General features: G+C 35.9%; 2 long non-coding RNA genes across 4 annotated transcripts in view; one reads left to right on the top strand and one right to left on the bottom strand.

The window, feature by feature from the left end:
- The window catches only part of LOC102153698, a 223004-nt gene that overhangs the window by 44781 nt on the left and 155169 nt on the right, over positions 1-23054 (top strand). The window lies entirely within an intron of this gene.
- Positions 1-23054, bottom strand: part of LOC119866402 — a 79836-nt gene that overhangs the window by 26287 nt on the left and 30495 nt on the right. The window lies entirely within an intron of this gene.

Genomic DNA, 23054 nt, shown 5'->3' with positions numbered 1-23054 from the left:
TATAGACCTTTGATAAAAATAATCAATCTGGTGATAGCCAATAAAATCAAATCTACTGGCTAAAATGGCCTAATGTTTCCCTCAGCTTGATTGAACTTTTGACAGATTTCTTCCTGTCTCCTGGCCCCTGATCTCCTTTTCACTGTGGCCCTTATAGAATCCAGATGTCCTAACCACTGAGGGCCCTATTCTCTTGGAGTATTTGCTTTGGAAAGCTTGTAACTGTAAATCTTTCTCTGCCCCTTTGAGGTGTAAATTTTTTCAAAAGTCTTTTGTCAGTTTTACAACGAGGGCTATCTTTCTCAAGGATCTGGGAGCCATCCTTTTGAAATGTACTCATCTGGGAAGATAGTACCCTTTCCCCCTAATCTCTGTGGATGGTAGGAACGTAATTTCAGTGGCTGCCTTCCTTCAAGTTGTAAAGTTATCTCCTGTCATGAAGATATGAGGACTGAGTACTTTTCCTTTGGGTAAAGCTAATGAGCAAACATAGATGGCTTGTGATTTCTGTAGTCCCATCCCAGCTCTTAAACACTCCTTTTGTTTCAGCAGAATTGAGTGGACTTAAGTTGTGTTCTCGCTCCCCTATTGCAATAGCTTTGAATAAAGTTTTCAGTGTCTGATTAGCTTTGTCTGGTGCAATTTTTGTTTTAACACCACATATACCCTTCAATCTGGCAATCCCACTGCTGGAAATCTATCCCTTAAAAACAAAAGCATGGAATTTAATTAACACTGGTTATCTTGGAATGACTGTAAGAGGATGATAGAAAATAAAGAAAAAGTTATTTATAGAATCATGTCTCTATTGAAAGAGCATATATAATATGGTCCTCTTTATATAAATTTGTATATATGTATATATACACATTCATAAAGAGATACCAGAAAAATGTTAAAAATAAATTAAATAAGCATTAAAATTAAACAAAATAATTAAATATACCTTGACATCCTCCCATGGGTTTAAATGATTGTTCCCTGCTTTTGTTTTTAAAGTGTTGTTTACTATAATTTATCATAGGGATTTTCTTATTGAATAATATTAATTAATGTGTCTGTTTCCTCACTAGCACACAACACCCTTCTAAACAGAGTCTGTCATTTATTTAATTATCTCAAGCACTTAAAACAGTATATACAATCTGTTAAATGCTCAAAAGATGATTGGATTTGAATAAAGTTGATACCAAAATAATTTTAGGAAGACATATGAGGACATGAACAAAATAAAGAAATAAAATGGATCTTTAGAAAGTTGTGGAATTGGAGAATTTTTCAACATATTAAAGTTGCCTGTACTATAAAGCATAATAATACATCTTAGTCAGTTTAACAAACTTCGCATTTGGTTGTGTGTGCCCTACTGTTCATTGTTCAAGAGATATCCAGGTGAATAAATTCAGGCCCCTACTCTTGGGGACTTAATGGTCTCATGGGTATGCAAACATTGATGAAGTAGTATACGGCTTAATGAGCACAACATTAGAAGTAGCGATTGAGATATTACAAGGTTAAAATGAAATATCTCATGTCAAAGCACTTTACAGGATTTACAGAATTCTATGTGTTCTAGACTTTTAACAGTATTAAATTGATTTTTATAGATTTCTCATCTCCTCTGTTAAAATATAAACCGGACTAGCCAGTCACAATGTCTTAATTCGGATTTCTCTTCAGTGACATGCAGTTCCTTGCTGCAGTGGGCATTCCAAAATTCTCTGTTAACTGAAGGCACAGATGAATGCATTTGCAAATGAATGAATGATTGTTGTTCAATCAGCAGTGGCTTTCAAACACTAATGTATACCAGGTAAGCCTGCAGAGATTTTGATTTAGTTTATCGGGTAGTAAGGGCCAGGAAATTCATGGTTGGCACTTAAGTTAATTCTAATGTATCTAGTGTGCAGGTGATCTACTGAGAAATTCTAGCAAAGGCTGTAAGGTTTTGTTGCACTTAATTATCTTGTCTGATTTTGAAAAGCAAAGATAATTAGGACTTAACATTGTGCTCTAGCTCTTCCACTCCTTTTCTCCAATTGTAGTTCCTCAATTGGGCACATCTATAAGATATGCTGGTAGCCTCTATAAATCATATGTAGAGCACATATTCTGAACATTAGTAAAAAATTGGTTCAATAACCTTCTAGATTATCAAAGACCTCAAAGGCTCAAACCATATTATAATGTAGGTTCTGGCACCACAGGTAAAAACTACCTTATGTTTTACTGAGAGGAATGTAGGTTTTGATAGTTTGTATTAGCTAGCTACCATTTCTGGACTTCAGCTTTTCTGGTTCTTGTTAAATAAAGGCGACCTAGCTTGGTTTTGGCATCTCACCATTTAATATGGCGATTTGAGCTTCTTTTTTACCTACTTACTTAGGCTGTATACCACAAAGTTAATGGGAGCAGTCTGCCAGTTTCACACTGGGGTCCTTTGAAGAAACAAGCTAATTTGAACTTCACTTTTTTTTTCAAGTGTTTGTTTAAATTTCAGATAGTTACTATACAGTGTAATATTAGTTTCAGGTATAGAAACTTCCATACATTTCATACAACCCTGTCTGCTCATCACAAGTGCCTTTCTTAATCCCCATTACCCATTTAACCCGTCCCTTTTCCCACCTCCCCTCCAGCAACCCTCACTTTGCTCTCTATAGCTAAGAGTCTGTTTCCTGGTTTGCCTTTCTCCCCCCCCCCCCCACACACTATGTTTGTTTGTTTTCTTTCTTGAATTATACATATGTGTAAAATCATATCATATTTTTCTCTGACTTATTTGCTCAACTTTATACTCTCTAGATCCATTCACATTGTTACAAAAGACATGATTTCATTCTTTTTCATGCCTGAGTAATATTCCATCTTCTTTATCCATTCTTCAGTCAATAGACATTTGGGCCCTTTCCATAATTTGGCTATTGTTGTTAATGCTTCTATATTCATCAGGAGGCATGTATCACTTTGAATTAATATTTTTGTTTCCTTTAGGTAAATACCTAGTAGTGCAATTGCTGGGTCATAGGGTAGTTCTATTTTTAATTTTTTGAGTTACTCTTTTCCAGAGTGGCTGTACCAGTTTGCATTCTCACCAACAGTCTAAGAGATTTCCCCTTTCTCCACATCCTGCTCAACATCTGTTGTTTCCTGCATTGTTAATTTCAGACATTCTGACATGTATGAGGTTATATCTTATTGTAGTTTTGATTTTTATTTCCCTGGTGGGAGTGATATTGAACATTTTGAATGTGTTTGTTGCCATCTGTATATCTCCTTTAGAAAAATGTCTGTTCATGTCTTTTGCCCATTTCTAACTAGATTGGTTTTTGGGTGCTGAGTTTGGTAAGTTCTTTATAGATCTTAGATACTGGCCCTTTATCAGATGTATCATTTGCAAATATCTTCTCCATTCTGTAGTATATCCTTTAGTTTTTGTTGATTGTTTCCTTCACTGTGAAAAAAATTTATTTGGGTGAAATCCCAATAGTTTATTTTTGTTTTTGTTGCCCTTGCCTCAGGAGATATATCTAGTAAGAAGTTGGTATAGCTAATGTCAAAGAAGTTATTGCCTGTGTTCTCCTCTAGAATTTTTATGGTTTCAGGTCTCACATTTAGGTCATTAACCCATTTTGAATTTATTTTTGTGTTGTAAAAAAATAGCCCAGCTTCATTTTTCTGTATGTTACTGTTCAGTTTTTCCAGCACCATTTATTGAGGAGACTGTTTTTTTTCCCCCATTGGATATTCTTTCCTGCTTTGTCAAAGATTAATTGACCATTTAGTTTTGGGTGTATTTCCAAGTTTTCTATTCTGTTCCATTGATCTATGTGTCTATTTTTCTGCCAGTACCATACTGTTATTATGACTACAGCTTTGTAATATAACTTGAGGTCTGTAATTGTGATGCCTTCACCTTTGCTTTTTTTCTTCCCCTTCAAAGGTTGCTTTGGCTATTCAGAGTCATTTGTGGTTCCTTACAAATTTTAAGATTGCTTGTTCTAGCTCTGTAAAAAATACTGGTGGCATTTTGATAGAGATTGCATTAAATGTGTAGATTGCTTTGGGTAATATAGACATTTTAATGATATTTGTTCTAATCTATGAGCATGGAATATTTTTACATTTCTTTGTGTCATCTTCAATTTTCATCTGTATTTTATGGTTTTTCAGAGTACAGATCTTTTATGTATTTTTTTATTATTAAATATTTTATTTATTTACTCATGAGAGATACAGAGAGAGAAAGGCAGAGACATAGGGAGAGGGAGAAGCAGACTTTCTGTGGGGAGCCCAATCCAGGACTCAATTCCAGGACCCTGGGATCACGACCTGAGCTGAGGGCATGTATTCAACCACTGAGCCACCTAGGTACCCTGATCTTTTATGTCTTTGGCTAGGTTTATTCCTATGTATCTCATTGTTTTGGGTGTAATTGTAAATGAGGTTGATTATTTAATTTATCTTTCTGCAGCTTCATTATTGGTGTATAGAAATGCAAAGGATTTCTGGACATTGATTTTGTATCCTGAGACTTTGTTAAATTCGTGTACCAGTTCTAGCAACTTTTTGGTGAAGTCTTTTGTGTTTACTATCTGTAGTATCATGTCATCTACAAATAGTGAAAGTTTGACTTCTTCTTTGCCAATTTGGGTGCCTTTTATTTCTTTGTGTTGTCTGATTGCTGTGGCTAGGGCTTCTAGCACTATGCTAAAAAACAGTGGTGAAAGTGGACATCTCTGTCTTGTTCTTGACCACAGAGGAAAAACTCTGTTTTTCCCCCATTGAAGATGATATCAGCTGTCGGTTTTTCAAATATGGTCTTTATTATGTTGAGGTATGTTCCCTCTAACCCTATCTTCTTGAAGGTTTTTACTATTTTTTTTAATCATGCTGCATTTTGTCAAATGCTTTTTCTGCATCTATTGAAAGGATCATATGGTTCTTATCTTTTCTTTTATTAATGTGGTGTATTGCATTGATTTGCAAATACTGAACCACCTCTGCAGCCCAGGAATAAATCCCACCTGATCATGGTGAATAATTCTTTTATTGTACTGTTGGATTTAAGGTGCTAGGACCTTGTTGAGAATTTTTACATCCATGTTCATCAGGGATATTAGCCTGTAGTTCTTAGTGTAGTCTTTGTTCAGTTTTGGTATTAGGGTAATCCTGGCCTCATAGAATGAATTTGGAAGTTTTCCTTCCTTTCCTTTTTTTTTGGAAATAGTTTGAGAAGAATACATATTAACTGTTGTTTAAATGTTTGGCATATTCACCTGTGAAGCCATCTGGCCATAGACATTTGTTTGTTAGGAGATTTTTGATTACTGATTCCATTTCATTGCTGGTTATCAGTCTGTTCAAGTTTTCTATTTCTTTTCATTTCAGTCTTGGTAGTTTATGTCTCTAGGAATTTATCCATTTCTTCCAGATTGTTCCATTTGTTGGCATATAGTTTTTCATAAGATTTTTTTTATAATTGTTTGTATTTCTGTGACATTGGTTGTTATTTCTCCTCTCTCATTTGTGATTTTATTTATTTGGCTCTTTTTCTTTCATTTTTTAAAAAAAGATTTTATTTTTAAGTAATCTCTGTACTCAACATGGGGCTTGAATCCTGAGATTAAAAGTCCTATGCTCCACCAACTGAGCCAACCAGACACTCCTCTCTTTTCTTTTTGATAAGTCTGGCTAGGGGTTTATCAATTTTTATTAATTTTTTTTAAAACCAGCTCCCAGTTTCATTGATCTGTTCTATTGCTTTATTTTGTTGTAGCGCCTATATCATTTATTCCTGCCCTAATCTTTAGTATTTTCCTTCTACTGGCTTTAGGCTTTATTTGTTGTTCTTTTTCTAGCTCCTTCAGGTGTAATATTAAGTTATTTACTTGACATTTCTCTTGCTTCTTAAGATAGGCCTGTATTGTTATGTACTTCCTTCTTATATCCAATTTTGCTGCATACCGAAGGTTTTGGACCACTATGTTTTCATTTTTTCCTATGTATTTTTAAAATTTCTTCTTTGATTTTCTAGTTGACCTATTCATTGTTTAGTAGCATTCTGTGTAACCTCCATGAATTTGTGGTCTTTCCCAATTATTTCTTATGGTTGACTTCAAGTTTTATAGGAGTGTGACCAGAAAAGTTGCATGGTATGATTTCATTCCTTTTATACTTGTGTGAAGTCTAATTTGTGACCTAGTATGTGATCTATTCTGGAGAATGTCCCATGTGCCCTTGAAAAGAATGTGTATTCTGCTTCTTTATGATGAATGTTCTGAATATATGTGTTAAGTCCATCTGGTCCAGTGTGTCATTCGAAGCCATTGTTTTCTTGTTGATTTTCTGCCTAGGTGATCTGTCCATTGCTGTAAACAGGGTGTTATAGTCCTCTCCTATTATCGTATTATTATCAGTGAGTATCTTTATGTGGTTATTAATTACTTTATATATTGCGTGCTCTCAAGTCAGGGGCATAAATATTCATAATTGTTAGATCTTCATGTTGGATAGTCCCCTTTATTATGATATAGTGCCCTACTTCATCTCTTATTACACTCTGATTTAAATTCTAGTTTGTTTAATATAAGTATTGCTACTCTGGCTTTCTTTTGCCATCAATTTACATTATTACATAAATGTTTCTCCATCATCTCACTTTCATTCTGCAAGTGTCTTTAAATTTAAGATTCAAATGAATCTATCATAGGTTGAACTCTACTTTTTATATCCTCCTGGAAACAGGAGAAAAATCTCAGCCTAAAGTCCAAAAGAAGAAGCTCTCACTAAATATCTGGAATCCCAAAGACCCCATTATGTCAGGGAAAATCAATAATGAATACTCCCCACCCACACCCCCACTTCTAAGAGACTGCTAGGTAAATCAGCAGTCTTTCTAAAATATTTTTTAAATTTTAAATTTTTTAATTAAAAACATTTTGGGGGGGATGCCTGGGGCTCAATGATTGAGCCTCTGCCTATGGCTCAGGGCGTGATCCTGGGGTCCAGGATCCTGGACTCCTTGTGGGAAGCCTGCTTCCTCCTCTACCTCTACCTCTGTCTCTGACTCTTTCTCTGTGTGTCTCTCATGAATGGATAAATAAAATCTTAAAAAAAAAAAAAAAAACTTTTTTTTTTTTTTTTGGTATATCAACTCTCTTGAACCTTACATATATGCTTAGCAAAGGTGAAACAAAAACTATTGAGAATATGAAACATAAATCAATCCTCACATTAATTTGCAGTACAGATTCTCTCCTTAATGTTTTTCAGAATCCCAGGTTAAAAATTTAGAGTAGGCTGGAAGTTACTTTGACCATGGTCTTGCTAGAAGAAAAATCAATTGTTCTCCAAAGGAATCAACCTTAATTTCAGAACATCAGATTTTTCCCACGGACCAATATAAGAGGCATATTGAGTCATTTTTGTTCACTTTGGATAAATCAAGCATCGAATGGCATTGAAGTTCAATCTTATGAGAAACATTTTTCTTCCACTTGAATAAATGATGATGATTATGTGTAATCTCAGTTCACTTTACATCATGACACCCAAAGTAACCATTAACTAAATGAAAAAAAAAAAAAAAAAGAGCTTCCCTAGCAATGGATATTGCAAATAAATAAGAAAAGATATCATGGACTTAACTCTCATGTAAGCACCACACATATTATTAGGTAAACATTACATATTAAGGACTTCACATCTACAAATTAAAATATCTGCTGGAAAACCATGAAATAATTTGATGATCCAAGTTGAATTACTGATAACAATGAGAAGCCATTTTATTATATAATAGAGATATTTTGTATGTGGTTTGTTTTGCTTTGCCACTGGCTATTGTTACTTATTATTTACTCTTTAGTTTTCAGGCTTCACTCTATGAGTATAATTGGCTCATAAAAATAAAATTTTGAATGATGTTTCTAGTTTGTGTTGCTTCACGCAAACTCATCCAATTTATACTAAATATTGATAATTTGAATTTTTCCTTAAAAAGTTAATTGTTTATCAAAAGTGACTGTTTTTATTTTTCATTGATAGGAAGCCTTCAATTCTTCGAATTATTGTAGACAAAACTTCATATTTTTCAGCTTTTTAGACTAGAGCAAAAGAATCATTGATCAAATACAATCTAGGTTTAAGATACTGTCATCTTTACTACATTCAACTTTTACTTTTCCTGCTGTTTGTAAAAAAAAGAAAAGCCCTCACAATCTCAGATTTACTTGTGCTTATACAAATTCATATGTTTTATTTGTAATAAGGCTGTTTGATATTGCTTCTGAAATTCTTTTTTTAAGGATTTTTATTTATTTATTTGAGAGAGTGAGCAAGAGAGAGAGAGAGAGAGAAGGAGCAGGGGGTGGGGCAAAAGGAAAAGGAGAAGCAGACTCCCTGCAGAGCAGAGAGCCTGATGTGGGGTGGGGCTCAATCCTGGGTTAGGAACTAGCATAATTTGAAGACCACACTTTGAAAAATACTGGTCTATGACTTTCTTTTAAGCAAGCTCCACCCCCAGGATGGAGCCCAACATGGGGCTTGAACTCACAATCCTGAGACCAAGACCCAAGCTGAGATCAAGAGTCAGATGCCAAACTGATTGAGCCACCTAGGAACCCCTGGTCTATGATTTTTATGTTAGATTTCCATTTGTGAATTTCTACTGCATAATCCATTTACTTTATTCATACTTAGATAATGTATGATTATCAAATGTTTGTGGCATTTATGACATTTAAAAGCAAATTGAGGGAATCCCTGGGTGGCTCAGCGGTTTGGCACCTGTCTTTGGCCTAGGGCATGATCCTGGAGTCCCGGGATCAAGTCCCACATCGGGCTTCCTGCATGGAGCCTGCTTCTCCCTCTGCCTGTGTCTATGCCTCTCTCTCTCTGTCTCTCATGAATAAATAAATAAAATCTTAAAAAAAAAGGAAATTGAGCAAGTACATATCTAATAAAGAAGAGATTCATTGGAATTTTTATAATTTTCCATATTTACTGAGGCTGCAAACTGACATCTGACAGCGATCTGACAACCCAATAGACAGGGTAGGGATTTATTTTCAGACAAAAGAATTTAAGTTTTGAACCTGAATGTCATTAGATAGGATCACACTCTCTTGTTCTGCTATGTGCTTATCTACTCCCCATATCCAGCTTGGATTCTCCATGATGCATATTACTACTGGTCCTTAAAGTCAGAATCTGAAATTCCTGGTTTCTAATACATGTGTATATTATGTGTGAGTGTCAAAGTCTGGGATATACTATTGAGAGAGAGAGAGAGAGAGAGAGAGAGCGAATGTGTGTGTGTGTGTGTGTGTGTGTGTGTAGGGTTGGGGGAGAGAGAAAGAGAAATGGAGAAAGAGAGATATAGAATGAGGGCAGAAATCAAATAAGTGCCCACATCTGTTAGCCACCACACTCTGGAGGAAAATATCTGCTTTATCTGTCATTTTGAAGTTTAACACAGAGTTGAAAAAGTTCTGAGCTACCTTAAAACAGTATTTTTGTTGTTGTTTCTTATTTCTACCCATACATTGAGAAAGCAAGATGATGCAGTATGAATATAGACTGGCGAGGGCACATAGCAATGGAGCTTTGTGAATATGAGCACTATTTAACCTCCTTTAATTCTTCATCTTGCTGTTCTTTGAAGGTAAGGAGAATCTGATATTTAAGGTAGCCTGTTAATGCAAGGGAGAACAATGAAAGTTTCAGTAAAGCATGACAATGGTTTTTGCTTTAAAAATTGGTGATAGGCAAAGCTGGTGTTCAAGACTGCAGTAAGCTCTAGTAGTGTAATCTAGAAAGCAACAGACATGCAAGGAAATGTTAAAATGATCCATTACCAAAATTATAAAAAGAGAAACTAGCTTCCAAAGTCCATAACTAGTTTTCTGTCCAGACTTTGGTACAATATGTGACGGCAGGGCCAAAGGATTTACGCAAAGGCGTGCATAAGGTAAATAGGGCTCTATGATCAAATTCCTAATACTGGCATGAAGCCAATACTCCTCTACTGTAGTGTAAATAATACTATTTCTTTTCCATTTAGGTTATTTAGTCATACTTCTGATATTCTTCAACATTGCTATCATATATGAACCTATCACCAAAACTATGTACATCTGTTCATTAATGACTTCACAAGCACCTCAGTTCACATTGTTCATTTCTATTCTCAAATTCTATCCATGGTAGAGCAGTTAATTATCTATCCACACTCTAGGTTCAAGTTATGTGACTCCAAAAGCATTCACCTCCACTCTACTATAGTAGCTTATGCTCATAGTCACACTCTCGACCTTGTCATCACTAACAACTAATCTGTATTTGAAAAGTGAAAAACTAACCTTTTATTTTTAGCCATATCACTTCCTTATTCCAATTTGACTCCAACAAGTCCCATGATCTTTACTCCTCTATTGCCTTCTCAACACTTAGGTCCTGGACTCTTATTCTATCTAGCCTGGACCACACAGCCCACCAACCACTCCAACCAATGTAGTGCCAGTGCCCCGAGGGCCCTTTCCTCCTAGCTATTAGCACCACGCTCTAACCAACCGAGCTAACCAGCCAGTTGATCCTTGCCTCCTAGCTAAATCTCAACCTTCTAATCTTCCTGTTTTCTTCTACCCAGGCTTTCAAACAATACTTGAGAAAGATCAAGACTGGAAATGCTACAAATGACCTATTTCCCATTAAGGTCACCTTTGTCTTTAGTATTGCTTTACAGTATGTTTATGTGTCTCTAAGAAGTTACTTCTGTAGTTTCTTAGAAAAATGTTTCAGTTATTCACTATTCTCTGCAATTCCCTAATTCCAACATTTTGTCACTCTAATATATCCAAGATGAATACATATCACTACTCTACAGTTATGAAACTATCCTAAAAAAGGGATATTTGGACATGTGGTATTTTCTTCAAGGTCTTTCATGCCAGCAAATCTGTAGTTTTCATAAGGAAATACTTTTTGAACGTAGATAGGGAATTAGCCACTATTTCCCTCATCTGAGATTTCCCCAGAGAAGACTAACCTGTTTAGTCCTTTGGTATATTGAAGATTCAATTACATCCTTACTCCAGAGAAATGTTTGTTTATTAAAGCATCTTAGGGCCTACCAGACCAAGTAGCTCGCAGTTAACAATGTGTTATTGTCTTACTTTGCCTTCTATTAATTATTTTTTATATATTCACTGTGCAAAGAGGGAGCCAATTTTCATCTATCACTTTAATAGCCACAGTGTGTAAGTACTCAGAATAAAAGATAACAAAATTAATCATACTTCCTTCCCTCGTTTGGGATTTACTTTTACAGCAAGAAAGAGAAACTTATTAAGCAAACTTAAATAAAAGTAAAATTTTGTTTTTATTGGACACAGACCTACAAAGGACTCAACTGTAAGAAGTTTAGTCAGACATCAGGGGAAGTAAATTAACCAGATGACAATTCCCTCCAGTGTTTTTTTTCTTTCTTGGGGTCTACTGGTTATCTCAACTCTGCTAAATAATCTGTTTCTGTTTCTAAGAAACAGAATGAGATGTATAATAGTATCATTTAGGTAAATTAAAGATACATGAACATAAAGTAGCAGCAGTCATTTTCCAAGAACATAATCACATAAAAAGATGAATATTTTCAAAAATTAAGATGATTATCTCTAGTGGTAAGAAGATTAAGCATGAAAAAAATGGAAATAGAAGAAAATAAAATAATCAGGCAAGAGAGGGAACTTTTCCTACCTAAAGATTAATATATGCCATAAACTGAGGAGTATAATGAACTCAATTCTCCATTTGATGCCCAAATCAGCTAATGAACCAAAGTAGAAAAACAAAGAAGTGGAGGTATGACTTACATATGTAATTAAGCTATTTCCAGGATATTCATAAAACATATATATTTAGAGGCTTGCTTTGAGGCTCCTATGATGCCTTTAAGTGATCTATTTTTCCCATTTCTTTTTCTTTCTGAGATGGAGAAATCTCTTCTAAGCTTTTCTGTTAATCCATGTTATTCTTAGCTAATTCTTTTGCCTTTGTCCTTTCTTTCTCGTATTTGTCAGTTCTATTAAATCCTTCTGGTAAATACACCTGGTTCAATTAATCACCATATTTGGAATTTGAAGCACCCGTAAAACTACAACTTCTAAATTTTTAAATATATTTGCCTCAAGGATTTTAGATAAAACTATTGTAGACCTATAACTTCTCAATGAATTGAATCCTTTATCATTATGTAGTAAACTTTTTATACCTATCTTGTCTTAGGACTAATATTATAGCCATTCTGGATTTATTTCACAATATATGCCATTTTCTATTCCTTCAATCTTTCAAAAAAATTTTAACTGTGTCTTTTGTAAAGAAGATAGATCAGGATTTTTTAATACCCAATCTGAAAATTTTATGTCACTTAACTGGTTAAAAATTTCATGTCATTTAACTGGTTAAAGTCTATTTACACATATTGTAATTTTAATCTTACTAATATTTCAATTACTAATTATATTTAATTTATAAATAACTAAGATGCTATCATTTTATGTTATCGTGGATTTACCAAATGATTATTAATTTATTTAATCAAAGTTAAGGGAACCAGTGGGAGCTGTTAGGGCATTCAGGCTCTAGCACAGGTGGGCATCACCCCAACCCTGGGCCTGAAGAAGTTTGGGAAGGAAAAGCTTTTGTCAGAGACAAGTTGAAAAAGGAAAAATCCTTAGAAAGATAATAGTTATAAAGGGAGGTAGCCACTTCCAAATCACACAGCAGTAAGAAGAGCCAGAGGAAAAACACCCTGACATTTCTCTTTTCCTCCTTGCTCCTATAATAGGCTAGTTCTTAAATTCCAGCTTCCTAGCACCACAGTGGCAAAAGGCAGAGAGCCAGGGAAAGGGGAAGGGAGAGGAAGAGAGAGCTCAAAATCACAACTGACTTCAAGTTTCGACTTGTTCAGGGATCCCTGGGTGGCTAAGCAGTTTGACACCTGCCTTCAGCCCAGGGCCTGATCCTGGAGTCCCGGGATCGAGTCCCACATTGGGCTCCCTGCATGGAACCTGCTTCTCCCTCTGTCTGTGTCTGCCTCTCTCTCGGTGTCTCTCATGAATAAATAAATAAAATCTTTAAAAAAAGTTTTGACTTGTTCTCCTAATTGAATAATCTCTTATTTTGCTAAATTTCAGCTTGACAGGCTGCATATTATAAGAAAGTTCAGATCTCTGGATGCCTGGGACTCAATTGGTTGAGCATCTGCCTTTGGCTCAGGTCATGATCCCAGGGTCCTGGGATCAAGCCCAGCATCTAGGGCTCCCTGCTCAGTGGGGAGTCTGCTTCTCCCTCTCCCTCTGCAGCAGCCCCTGCTTGTGCTAGAGCTCTCTCCCTATCCCTGTCAAATGGATAAATCATTTTTTTTTTAAAAAGAAAGTTTGGATATCAAAGCATGATTTGAAAAAAGAGGGGAAATCAGAGATATTCTGCTGTTCTGAAAAATTTGGGGATGAGAATGGAAATAAGGATGAGGAAGAAAGAAAAAGAAGAGAGACACTTTGAGCACTGAGAGTGTTCTGGCATCAAATGTTTGTTGAGGTGGCTACATTTTATATAATGTCAGGAGGAGAGGGCTAGCTGCAGAGATAAACTTTATTTCCAGGAATGAGGAAACTAGCCATCAAGGAATTGGAGGGAAGAGCATTTTAGGCAGAGAAAACAGCAAATGCAAAGCCTGAGGTTGCGATGTGCTTGAGGTCTTCAAGAAACAACGTGTAGGTCAGTAAATCTGGAGTTAGCAAATGATGGGTTGAGGATTAGGAGGCTGTCACAGAGGTAATTGGGAATCAGATCACACAGAGGCCTATAGGCTGCTGGCTTAGTGAACTGAAAGCCATTGGAGGATTTTGAGCAGCAAGGTGACAGGTTATGTTTATACAGGATCCATCGGGCTGCTGGTTGAGAATAGATTGAAAGGAAAGGCAAAGAAAGAGGAAGGAAGAGGGCTGGAACCAGAGTGGCAGAAGGAGTGTTTGAAAGTGGACAAAGTTTTAGTATATTCAGAAAGTAGAGCTCATAGGTTTTGCTAATGGACCAAATGTGGGGTGTGAAGGCAAGGAAGTAGTTCAGATTAGCAGCCTGAGAACTGGAGTTGGAATTTTCTACATATGTCATGTCGAGTATTCTTTGAGTTCTGAAATGTATACATGTTCCATGTTTGTGTTAATGTGGACAAGGTAAAACGGCAGCAGCACTAGAAGTTGAAATGAGACTAAAAATTCTGTGGAAGGGAAAACACAATAGGTGGCCGAGAAAAGAGAAAACCTTGGAATTCACTGAAATGCTGTAGAGGATATGGGACTTCTCAAGAGATGTGAGATGGAGATTGTGAATTTTATTTATGGTATCACGGGATACGATGACTTCAGTTGACATTTACATCTTATTTGGTGAGAACTTTCCAGTAACAGCCTAGTAAATACATGGGTAACTTAAATCTGAATGTTTTTGCCAAAGCATGGATAAATATTTGTATTTTTTAAGAATTCATTAATTTGCAATTGAGAGAACCAAGAGAGAGAAAGAGAGAGAGAAAGAGAGAGAAAGTATGAGCAGGGGGCAGAGGGAGAGGGAGAAGCAGGTTCCCTGAGCAGGGTGCCCAATGCAGGGCTTGATCCCAGGACTCTGGAATCATGACCTAAGCTCAAGGTAGATGCCTGACTGAGTCACCCAGGAGCCCCAATATTTGTATTTCCATTTTTTGAAAAAGAAAAATAAGTTGCAAATACCATACGTAAGTCATTCATTACCGAATCCAAATATATATTCAATCTTTCCCCTCAGACTTTCATCTTTAATGCTCTGTAATCTTCTCCATCCTGTTTTCTTAAGGCATGAATTATGTATTTTACAATATGATTCTTCTACCTCCTCTAGTTTACCGAACAAAATGCAAAAATAAGAATAGCTGTAATAATTTGAAACGCAAATATAATATTTACATCTATCAACAAATGCTTACTGAGATCTTACTGTGTTCTTTTATCGAATGGAAAACAGTACAATAAAAAAAATCAGTCCAAGGATTCCAAAAGGAGTACAAGTTCATAAAATTTTAATGGGCATTTCAACTAGTTAATTTAAAGTAAGATGATGAATTACAAGTGAGTACAACTGAGTCCGTTCTTCCTTCTCCCCGACCTTCCACCAAACAGGTTTGTTTTTATTAAACTGTTGGCACAATTTTACCCTAAGGCTCCTCTTGATGAAATTCTCCTTGGCCAGAGTTTCTTTTCTAAACAATCTGTTCTCTCTGTGATGATCACTAGAGGCCCCCTTGTTGGGGTTGGCTCAAAATGTCATTCATTCTCACACAGAAGGTTGAATTGTCTCCTTTGGAAACACAGGTTGTCTCAAATCACAAAGTGCCCAATCTGGCTCTGAAAATTTATTTACCATTTCTCAGCTCTTCATAGTTCCACATCCCACTGGCCTCAACCTTCGGGATACAGATTGATTTGGCAATGGTGTCATTTGCCAAATTGATTTTTAAATATCTTAGTGCAAAGTACTAACTTATTAATCACCTTGAAAATATAAATTCTTCCAATCTTTGATAAACCACCTGACTCCTATCGCAAAGGCATATTTCTTTATCATCTGTTCCCTCTGCTTTCTGTTTTCCCAACATATATCTGCACATAGTCCCTGAACCTACCCCATATGCACCCTGAATCCTCTATTATTCCTTAATTCCTAACACTGTCTTCACTTCAAAAAAGGATCAGGGTTTGTGCTTAGGAGTCCAGTTAGCCTGGGGAGTACTTCCCAGCATTCTCACAACTGTGATTTCTATGGAGACCTGTATTACTATTCAACTATGTCTTTCTTTTTCTCTGTCTCTGTGCTCTAGAACGACAGAGACAATGGTTTTGCTTACCACTGAATCTCTGGTACCTGGTACCAACGCCTGGCATATTGATATCATTAATCAAATAAATTAATGAATAACAAAATGACACAAGACACTCACACCATTGTGGAAAAAAAAATCTTTGAGAAATGCATGAGTAGGAAAAAGATCAAACATTATTCATTTCATGGCGTACTGTCTTCCTTCGTTCCTACCAGACTGGTGGGATGAACCAAGGTTTGCCTTCATCTTAAGGTGAAATCCAAGAAAGTGTGAAACTAGGCCTTGGCTAGGTAAGTTTAGCTATGCTTCAGCCTTAAAGGAAAATTGTAAAAGGGGATTTATTTGGTCTTCCATTTCCAGGAATTTATTTTCTGAGAAGAACAGAAAGGTATTGTGAGGAGACATTTCAGCTAGGAATAACTAGCAGGCATTATACAGGTCATGTATTTCTGTGTACACAGAGAAACCTGAACATGTGCTCAGAGATCCGGTGAAAATAAAAATTCATCGTAGATAACAAAGAGCTAACATTTCAAAACACCATAATGTTATGCCTGATTGGCATTTTAGAATTCTAAGATTAAAGCCTTTTTCCTACATGGCATATATATTCCAATTAGCATCTTGCTATTGGTGTAGTTACAGAGTTTTATCTTTTTAAATAACAGCTCTTATTTTGTTGCTCTCTTCTATTGTTTTTGCAGGCTCTATTTCAATGATTTCTGCTATGATTTTTACTGTTTCTTTCCTTCTGTTAAATTTGGGCTTAGTTTGTCCTACTTCTAGCTTCTCAAGGTATAAAGTTAGATTGTTTGTTTGAGACCTTTAAATTGCTTTATTGTTATGAACTTTCCTCTTAGAACTGTCTTTGCTATATCCTATAAATTTTGTCATATTTGCATTTTTTGTTCAACTCAACATATGTATTTGATTTCTCTTTTGATTTCTTCTCTATCAGTTGGCTGCTTGGGAATATTTTATTTCCATGTATTTGTGAATTGCTCAATTGTCCTCCTACTATTGATTTTTAGTTTTATACCATTTTGCTAAGAAAGATACTTGATATTCCAATTGTCTTAATTTTCTTAAGTCTTTTCTTTGTAGCCCAACATATGATCTATCCTGGTGAATATTCCATGTGCAACTGAGAAAAATATGGATTTTGCTGCTATTGGATGGATTGTACTTTGTATGGCTGTTAGGTCCATTTAGACTATTCATTTCTTCAAATCTGCTGTTTCCTTGTTGATTTTCTGTCTAGATGAACTATTCAATGTTGAAAATGGGGTAATAGTCCCCTATTATTATTGTATTGCTGTTTCTCCCTTTAGATCTATTAGTAATTGCTTTACATACTTAGGGGCTCCAGTGTTGGGTGAATATATACTTATAATTGTTACAGTCCTTTGTTAAATTGACCCCTTTCACAGTTGTGACAATTTTTGACTTAGTTCCTTTTGTCTAATACAAGAACAGCTACTTCATTTTTTGGTTATTACTCACATAGAATATCTTTTTCCAAACTTTCACATTCAGCCTATGTGTGTCCTGAAAGCTAAGGCAAGTCTATTGTAGTCAGCATATAGTTGGTTCTTGTTTTTGTTGTTCTTAATCCATGTGGCATTCTATGTCTTTTGATTGGGGTTTGATTCATTTATATTTGAAGTAATTGTTGATAGGTAAAGATTTATTACTGTAATTTTGTTAACTGTTTCTCACTCTTTTGTAGTTCCTTTGATTATTTTTTTCCTCTCTTTCTCTCTTTTTAAAAAGATTTTATTTATTTATTCATAGAGACACAGAGAGAGAAGACAGAGACACAGGTAGAGGGAGAAGCAGGCTCTACGCAGGGAGCCCGACATGGAACTCGATCCCAGGTCCTCAGGATCACACCCCCGGCTGCAGGCGGCACTAAACCGCTGCACTACCGGGGCTGCCCTCGTTTTTCCTCTCTTGCTGTTATGTGTGTGTGTGTGTATGTGTGTGTGTGATTTGATGATTTTTCTATAGTGGTATGCCTGGATTCCTTCCTCTTTAAAGTTTGTGTATCTGCTACAGGCTTTTAATGTGTGTTTACTATGAGTCTTACATAAAATATTTTGTAGTTATTTTATTTTATGCTAGCATCTGAACTTGGATGATACAGGAAATCTATACTTTTACTTCTCCTCATACACATTCTTTAGGTTATTGATTCACAATTTACATATTTTTATGTTGTGTATCCATTAAAATTGTAGCTATGGCTAAAGACAAAATAGTTTTGTCTTTTAATTTTTTACAATGGAGTTGAAATCGACTTGTGTACCACCATTATACTATTAGTCTATTGTGATATACCTAATACAAGTTGACACCTAGAACAAAAGTGCTTACTTAGGCCTGTGAATAGAGAGAGGAGGGTAACATTTCAACAAGAGGCTGCCATTAGTCTCTTGGTTGTTATTATCATATCAACAAGCAGGGTAACATTTCAGCAAGAATATATACAAAGATCCTCAGGTAGGAAAAAGCTTCTGAGAATGAGAAACCAAAAGACGCCAGCATGATTGAAGTCTGGTGGGTGAAGGAGAAAGTGAACAAGGTCGGATAAACCAGGCAGAAGCTAAAGCATAATAAAGATGAATGAACAGGAGATAAAGGCAATTTATAGAATTTATTATTTCTGTTCACTTTCCCCCCCTGAAGCTTATGGATGATAAGGATACTGCCACTCCTGAGTAAATGGTAAAGGTTTAGTATTTTAATAACAGTATTAGTGAAATGTTACTTGTTGCTGGAGAGAGAGTTTGAGATTCCAAAGTTGAGAAAATAAAATCAAAATTTTTTTCCCACCATATACCCATAGCAAGGAAATTCCAGAGAAAAACGCTATAACCAGAACATACTCAATAACACACTTGCAGATTTTAAAAGGAGCCTCATGCTTGATTGCTGTCTATTCCCTATCTTTAGCCTTACTAAGATTATGTTGCTGACAGGTTAAGACATGCATTAGGAATATCCTCAAGGATGCCCTTAAAATTACACCATTCTGCTGTGGTTTTAAACCCTTATTACCTGTCCTTATCCCAGGTGGAGAGTATTTTTCTGTTCTCCTCCCCAGTGCCTGAAGGATAGAGCAGTCAAAACACAACAGCACAGTGCATGCAGCACACACCAGAGACACATCTTGAAACACCAGGCCTTGGGCACCACATGACTTCTTCATATGGCCAGTTTCAGGAGCAGGACATATAACTGGTTTTTCTAACACAAAAAAGAATGCAGAGACTTTCACAAAATGCCAAGACAGAGGAATTCATCTCTGAATAAAATAAAAGAATAAGATAAGGCTATGGCCAAATATGTAGGCAAAGCAGATGTAAGTATCATTCCAGAAGGAGAATTTAAAGCAACAATCATGAGGATACTCGCTGAGCTTGAGAAAAGAATAGAAGACTTCACGGAGACTCTTACTACAGAGATAAAAGAGTTAAAAAGAAATCAGTTTGAAATGCAAAATGTAAAAACTGAAATTGGAATCAAGCTTGATGCAATAAATACAAGGATGGAAGAAGCAGAGGAATTAATAAGTGGTATAGAAGACAAAATAATGGAAAATAATGAAGCTGAATGAAAGAGAGAAAGAACTATGGAACATAAGAATAGACTTGGGGAATTCAGTGACTCTATCAAACATAATAACATTTGTATTTTAGATTCCCAGAAGAAGTAAAGAAAGAAAAGTTGGCAGAAAATTTATTTGAGGAAATCCTAGCTGAAAACTTCCCTAATCTGGAGAAGCAACCAGCCATCTAGATCCAGATTGCACAAAGAACCCCCATCAAAATCAACCAAAGCAAGCCATCACCAAGACATATTGTAATTAAGTTTGCAAAATATAATGATAAAGAAAAAAAAATCTCAAAAGCAGCAGACAAAAGAAGTTCTGAACTTACAAGGAAAGACTCATAAGGCAAGCTACAGATTTCTAAACAGAAACTAGGTAAGCCAGAAGAGAGTGACATGATAAATTCAAAGTGCTGAATGGGGAAAATCTGCAGCCAAAAATATTCTATCCAGCAAGGTTTTAATTCAGAATAGATAAAGAGTTTCCCAACTAAGAACTAAAGAAGTTTGTGACCCCTAAACCAGCCCTGAAAGAAATATTAAAGGGATCTCTGAATGCAAAGGCGAGACCAATAGTGACAGAGAAATCTCCTGAAACAACAAAGCAAGTGATAAAATGGCACTAAATACATATCAGTCAATAATTATTTTGAATGTAAATGGACTAAATACTCCAGTCAAAAGACATGGACACGGTATCAGAATGGATAAAAAAGAAACAAGACCTATCTATACACTGCCTACAGAAGACTCATTTTAGACCTAAAGACATCTGCAGATTGAAAGTGAGGGGATTGAGAAATATTTATTACATAAATAGATGTCAAAAGAAAGTTGGAGTAGCCATACTTATATCAGACGAACTAGATTTTAAACCAAAGACTAGTAACAAAAGATGAAGAAGGGCACTATATATTCATAAAGAGGATGATCCAACAAGAAGATCTAATAATTATGAATATTTCTGACCCCAACATGGGAGCACTCAAATACATAAAGCGTTTAATAACAAACATAAAAATACTCATTGATAATACCTTAATAGTAGGAGACTTTAACAACTCATATCAATGGACAGATTGTGAAACAGAAAATCAACAAGGAAACAATAGCTTTGAAGGACACACTGGACGAGGTATATTCAGAACACTCCATCCTAAAACAGCAGAATACATATTCTTTTCGAGTGCACATGGAACATTATCCAGAGTAGATAGCATTCTAGGCTTCGACAAATATAAAAAAGACTGATATTATACCATGTGCCTTTTCTGACCACAACTTCTGAAATCAGAAATCAACCACAAGAAAAGATTGGGAGAGACCACAAATACATGGAGATTATACAACATGCTACTAAGCAATGAATGGGTTAAGCAGGAAATCAAAACAGAAATAAAAAATACATGGAGACAAATGAAAATGAAAACACAATGGCCCACAACGTTTGAGATGCAGCAAAAGTGATAGTAAATGGGAAGTATGTAACAATACAGGCTTACCTTAAGAAACAAGAAAAATCTCAAATAAGCAAAATAACCTTACACCTAAAAAGAACAACAAATGAAGCCTATAGCCAGCAGAAAGAAGGAAGTAATAAAGAGTAGAAATAAATTATATAGAAACTAAAAACGAAACAAGAAATAGCATTTGACAACATATAACATCAATTCATGAAAGAAAAAAACCCAGCAAAGTAAGTTACATACCCTACAATCCAGCAGTTGCACTACTATACTTATTCAAAGGGTTGCATGCACCCCAATGTTGATAGTAGCAGCATTATCAACAGTAGCCAAATTATGGAAACTGCCCAAGTATCATCAACTGATGAATGGATAAAGAAGAGGTGCTATACATGAGAAAATGCTCTGCATCACTTGCCATCAGGGAAATACAGATCAAAACCACAATGAGATACCACCTCACACCAGGGAGAATGGGGAAAATTAACAAGGCAGGAAACCACAAATGTTGGAGAGGATGCGGGGAAAAGGGAACCCTCTTACACTGTTGGTGGGAATGTGAACTGGTGCGGCCACTCTGGAAAACTGTGTGGAGGTTCCTCAAAGAGTTAAAAATAGACCTGCCCTACGACCCAGCAATTGCACTGTTGGGGATTTACCCCAAAGATACAGATGTAATGAAATGCCGGGACACCTGCACCCCGATGTTTATAGCAGCAATGGCCACGATAGCCAAACTGTGGAAGGAGCCTCGGTGTCCATCGAAAGATGAATGGATAAAGAAGATGTGGTCTTGTGGTCTATGTATACAATGGAATATTCCTCAGCCATTAGAAACGACAAATACCCACCATTTGCTTCAGCGTGGATGGAACTGGAGGGTATGATGCTGAGTGAAGAAGTCAATTGGAGAAGGACAAACATTGTATGTTCTCATTCATGTGGGGAATATAAATAATAGTGAAAGGGAATAGAAGGGAAGGGAGAAGAAATGTGTGGGAAATATCAGAAAGGGAGAGAGAACATAAGGACTCCTAGCTCTGGGAAACTAACTAGGGGTGGTGGAAGGGGAGGAGGGCGGGGGGTGGGGGTGAATGGGTGACGGGCACTGAGGGGGACACTTGACGGGATGAGCACTGGGTGTTATTCTGTATGTTGGTAAATTGAACACCAATAAAAAATAAATTTATTATAAAAAAAGAAGGGGTGCTACACACACACACACAAAACATACACACATGAAATATTACTCAGCAATAAAAAATAATAAAATTTTGCCATTTGCAATGACATGGATGGACCTAGAAAGTTTATGCATGTGAAATAAGTTGGTTATGGAAAGACAAATACCATATGATCTCATTAATATGTGGAATTTAAGAAATGAACAAACAAGCCAAGGGGCAAAAAGAGAGAGAGAGGCAAACCAAGAAATGGACTCAACTATAGATAACAAATTGATGGTTACCAGAGGGGGGTTGGGCAGGTAGATGAATGAAATAGATGATGTGGATTAGGGAGTGCACTTGTGATGAGCACCAGGCATTGTGTGGAAGTGTTGAATCGCTATATTTTGTACACCTGAAACTAATAATACACTGCATGTTAACTAACCAGAATTTAAATTAAGACTTAATAAATCAATAACAAAAAATAACTAAAGATTGAGGGAAAATAGAGGTAGAGTGCATGAGTATTTCTTTCAAAAAATTTGGTTGTATATGTAAGCAGAGAGGAGAATGAAACTAGACAATAAGGAATTCAGTAAGATTTAAAATAGTTTACCTAATGAAATTTCAGGGTATTATTTATTACAATGTTCCTGTGCTTATTGAAATGACCTAATAAAGTTGAAGGGATTGGTGATACAGAAGAAAGATAATAGATAATTCTGTTGCTTGATAGTTTGGCCTTTTACAGAAGAAGAAACATGTCATCAGCTATAACCAGGAGAAAGGAAAAAAAATAGAGGTAAGTTAAAACTTTCTGAAGATTTAGTGAGGAACTGAGAGGGTTTTGGCTAATAGATTCTATTTCCTTTCCATTTCCATTATTAA

This window comes from Canis lupus, chromosome 27 (genome assembly GCF_011100685.1).
Source record: "Canis lupus familiaris isolate Mischka breed German Shepherd chromosome 27, alternate assembly UU_Cfam_GSD_1.0, whole genome shotgun sequence".
NCBI lineage: Eukaryota > Metazoa > Chordata > Mammalia > Carnivora > Canidae > Canis > Canis lupus.
This window is presented reverse-complemented; position numbering and strand designations above follow the sequence as displayed.